Here is a 5,516-nt window from a genome sequence, read left to right on the forward strand (position 1 = left end):
ACACTAGTTCTAACACTAACGCTAACACAAAACCTCACCCTATTACTAACCCTAACCCTAAAACTAACACTAACCGTAACCTTAACCCTAATGCTTACACCAACCCTAACTCTAACCCTGCCCGAACACTAACACAAACCCTAACCCTAACCCTAACCTAACACAAACCCTAACGCTAACCCTAACCACAGTGGTAACCAAATGCTTACACTAACACTATCCCTAAGCATAACACACTCTATCCCTAAGCCCAACCCTAACCTTAACACAAAACCTAACCTTAAACCTAACGCTAACACAAACCCTAACCCTAACCTTAACCCTAACCCTAACCCTAACCCTGGAACAAACACTAACCCTAACGCTAAACCTAATGCTTACACCAACCCCAACTCTAACCCTAACCCGAACACAAAACCTAACCCTAACCACAACCCTAAAAATAATGCTTACACCAAAGCTAACTCTAAGGCTAACCCGAACCCTAACCCTGACCGTAAACTTAACCCTAACACTAATTCTAACCTGACCCTAATCTTAACCTTAATGCTTCCAAAAACCCTAACACACACCCTAACCCTAAACCTAACAATAACCCTACCACAAACGCTAACCCTAACCCTAACCCTGACAAAACCCTAACTCTAACCCTAAACTAATGGCTACACCAACCCTAACCCTAACACTAACCCTAACCATATCCTAACACTAACACAAATCCTTAGCATAACCCTCAGCCTAACCCTAATTCTAATGCCAACACTAACCCTAACACTAACACAAAACCTAAACCTAACCTAACCCTAACACAAACCCTAAAACTAACCCTAACCCTGACCCTAAATGTAATGATTACAGAAACACTGACCCTAACCCTAAATCTAACCCTAACCCTAACCCTAACCCTAACCTTAACCCTAATGCTTACATCAATCCTAATCCTAATCTTAACACAAACCCTAACCCCTAACCCTAAACCTGACCTTAACACAAACCCTAACCATAACCATAAACCTAACCAGAACCCGAACCGTAACAGTGACCGTAACCCTAACCCTAACACTAAACTAACGCTAAACCTAATGCTTACACCAACCCTAACCCTAAACCTAAACCTCACCCTCACCCTCACCCTCACCCTAACCTAACCCTAACCCTAACACAAACTCTGACCTTAAACCTAACCCTAAACCTAATGGTTACACAAACCTTACCACAACCCTAATCCTTAAACAAACCCTAACCCTAAACCTAACCCCAATTGTAACACAAATGCTTACAGCAACACTAACCCTAATGTAACACTCACCACTAAGCCCAAACCTAACCCTAACACACAACCTAAACCTAACCCTAAACCTAATGCTTACACCAACCCAAATCCTAACCCTACTCAGAAAACCTAACCCTAACCGTAACCCTAACCCTCATGCTTACACCAACCCTAACTCTGCCTCTAACCCGATCCCTAACCCTAAACTTAATGCTTACACAATCCCTAACCTTAACCCTAAACCAAATGCTTACACCAACTCTAACCCTAACTCTAAACCTAACCCTAACCTAACCCTAATCCTACCGTACCCCTAACCATAACACTAACCCTACCCTGACCCTAACCTTAACACAAACCATAATCCTAACCCTAACCCTGACACAAACCCTAACCCTAACCCTAAACCTAATGCTTACAAATTCCCTAACCCTAAACCAAATGCTTACACTAACTCCAACTCTAACTCTAAACCTAACCCTAACCCTAACACTAAGACAAACACTATGTCTAAACCCTAATGCTTACACCAATCCTAACCCTAACCATAACACAAACCCTAACCCTAACCCTAAATCCAATTGTAACCCAAATGCTTACATCAACACTAAAACTAACCCTAACACTCTCTACCCCTAAGCCCAACCCAAGCCCTAACACACACCTTAAACATAACCCTAAACCTAATGCTTACACCAACCTAACGCTAACCCTAAACCTCAATCTAACGCTAACTCTAACCGAAACACTAACCCTAACCGTAACCCTAACCCTAATGCTTACACCAACCCTAACCCTAACACAAACCATAACCCTTATCCTAAACCTAACCCTGACACAAATCTTTACCATAGCTCTAAACTAATGCTTACACCAAATCTAACTCTAATACTAAACCTAACCGTAACTCTAACCCTAAACCTCACGTTAACACAACTCTAAGCCTAATGCTAACCCTAACCCTAATGCTTACACCTACCCTAACCCTAACCCAAACACAAACCCTAAACCTAGCCCTAACCCTAACCCTAAACCTAATCATGACACAAACCCTAACCCTCACTGTAAACCTAACCCTAACCCTAACCCTAATCTTAGCCCTAACCCTCACCCTAAACCTTACCTAACCCTAAACCTAATGCTTACCTCAAACTAACCCTAACCCTAAACCTCAATCTAATGCTAACCCTACCCGAAACAATAACCCTAACCGTAACCCTAACCCTAATGCTTACACCAACCCTAACCCTAACACAAACCGTAAACTAACCCTAACCCTAACCCTAACAACAACCCTAACCCTAACACAAACCCTAACCCGAACCCGAACCCTAACCCGAACCCTAACCTGGAGCGTAAACCTAACCCTAACTCTAACGCTAACCCTAAACGTAATGCTTACACCAACGCTAACCCTAACCATAACACAAGAACTAACCTAACCCTAATGCTTACACCAACGCTACGTCTAACGCTAACCTGAACCCTAACCCTAACCGTAACCCTAAACCTAATACTAAAATTAACCCTGATCATAACCCTAATAAAAAACAAAATCCTAAACCTAACCCTAACGCTAATACAAACCCTAATCCTAACCTCAAACCTAACCCTAATGCTTACAACAAATCTAACTCTAACGTTAACCCGAACCCTAACACTGACCGTACCCCTCACCCAGCACAATGCCTAAACCTAACCCTAACCATAATGCTTACACCAACCGTAACACAAGCACTAATCCTAACTCTAACCCTAACACAAACAATAACACTAACCATAAACCTAACCCTGAAACAAACACTAACCCTAACCCTAACCCTGACCCTAATCCTAACTCTAACGGTAACCCTAACACAAACCCTAGCCTATCACTAATGCTTACACTAACCCTAACCCTAACCATAACTCTAACCCTATCCATAACAGTAACCATAACCCTAACCCCAACACAAACCCTAACACTAAACCTAAACCTAATGCTTACAAAACAAAACCCTAACACTACAACTAACCCTAAAGCTAAGCCTAACACAAACCCTAACCATAACCCTAATCCCAACACAAACCCTAACACTAATCCTAAAGCTAATGCTTACAAAACAAACCCTAACACTACAACTAACCCTAAAGCTAAGCCTAACACAAACTCTAACCTTAACCCTAACCTTAATCCTAATCCTAACCCTAACCCTAACCCTAATGCTTACACCAACCCTAACAATAACCCTAACCCTAACCCTACCCTAACACAAACTCTAATTCTAATCATATCCCTAACCATAACCAAAACACAAACCCTAACCATAATCCTAAACCTAATGCTTACACCAACCCTAACCCAAACCCTAACACAAACCCTAACCCTAAGCCTAAGCCTAACACAATCACTAACACTAACTCTAACCCCAGTCATAACCCAAATGCTTAAAACAAAACTAAACCTAACCATAACACTCTCTTCCCCTAAGCCCAACCCTAACCCTAACAGTCAACCAAAACTCAACAATAGCCCTAATGCTACACAAACACTAACCCTAACCCTAAACCTAATGCTTACACCAACCCTAACCCAAACCCTAACCCTAAAACTACACAAACCCTAAACCTAACCCTAAACCTAATGCTTACACCAACCCTAACCCTAACCCTAAACCTAATGCTTACACCAACCCTAACCCTAACCCTAAAACTACAACAAACACAAACCCTAATCCTAACCATAACCGTAATCAAAACCCAAACCCTAACCTGGACCGTAACCCTAACCCTAACCCTAACTCTAACCCTTAACCTAATGCTTAAACCAACGCTAACTCTAACACTAACACAAAACCTAAACCTAACCATAAGCCTAACAAAAACCCTAACCCTAAAACGAACCCTAACCTAACCATAACCTTAGCCCTAACACTAACCCTAACCCTAACCCTAAATCTAATGCTTACAAAATCCCTATTCCTACCCAAAACCCTAACCCTAAACATAACCATAACACAAACCCTAACCCTAAACCTAACCCTAAGCCTGACACAAACCCTAACCCTAACACTAAAACTAATGATTATACCAAACCTAACCCTAAACCTAAACCTAACCCTAACACTAACCCGAAAACTAATCCTAACCCTTACCCTAACCATAACCCAAACACAACCCTAACCCTAATCCTAACCCTAACCCTAACTATAACCCTAACCCTAACACAAACCCTAAGCCCAACCCTAAGCCTAACACTAATGCTTACACTAACCCTAACACTAACCCTAACACAAACCCTAAACCTACTCCCTATCCCTAACCCTAACCATAACTCTAACCTCGAGAAAAACCCAAACCCTAATCCTAAACCTAATGCTTACAAACACAAACCTCATCACTACACCTAACCCTAAACCTAACCCTAACACAAACTCTAACCCTAACCCTAACCCTAATCCTAACCCTAACCCTAAATCTAACCCTAATGCTTACACCAACCCTAACACTAACCCTAACCCTAACCCAACCTAACACAAACTCTAATCCTAAACATAACCCTAACACAAACCCTAACCATAATCCTAAACCTAATGCTTGCACCAACACTAACCCTCACCCTAACCCTAACCCTAAACCTAACAGAAACCCTGATCCTAACTCTAACAATAAACCTAACCCTAATGCTTACACAAACCCTAACCCAAACCCTAACACAAACCCTAAGCCTAACACAATCACTAACACTAACCCTAACCCCAGTCATAACCCAAATGCTTAAAACAACACTGAACCTAACCATAACACTCTCTTCCCCTAAGCCCAACCCTAACCCTAACACTCACCCAAAACTCAACAATAACCCTAATGCTACACAAACACGAACCCTAACCCTAAACCTGATGCTTACACCAATCCCTACCCTATCCCTAACACTATAACAAACACAAACCCTAACTCTAACCATAACCCTAATCAAAACCCAAACCCTAACCAGGACCGTAACCCTAACTCTAATTCTAACTTTAACCCTAAACCTAATGCTTAAACCAACGCTAACCCTAACACTAATACAAACCCCAAACCTAACCATAAGCCTAAGAAAAACCCTAACCCTAACCCGAAACCTAACCCTGACAATAACCCTAACCCTAACACTAACCCTAACCCTAACCCTAATGCTTACACCAACCCTAAATGCAACCATAACTCTAAACCTAACACAAACCATAAACCTAACCCATGCCATAACCCTTTAACAAAC

Source organism: Ochotona princeps, chromosome 1, assembly GCF_030435755.1.
Source record: "Ochotona princeps isolate mOchPri1 chromosome 1, mOchPri1.hap1, whole genome shotgun sequence".
NCBI classification, from domain to species: domain Eukaryota; kingdom Metazoa; phylum Chordata; class Mammalia; order Lagomorpha; family Ochotonidae; genus Ochotona; species Ochotona princeps.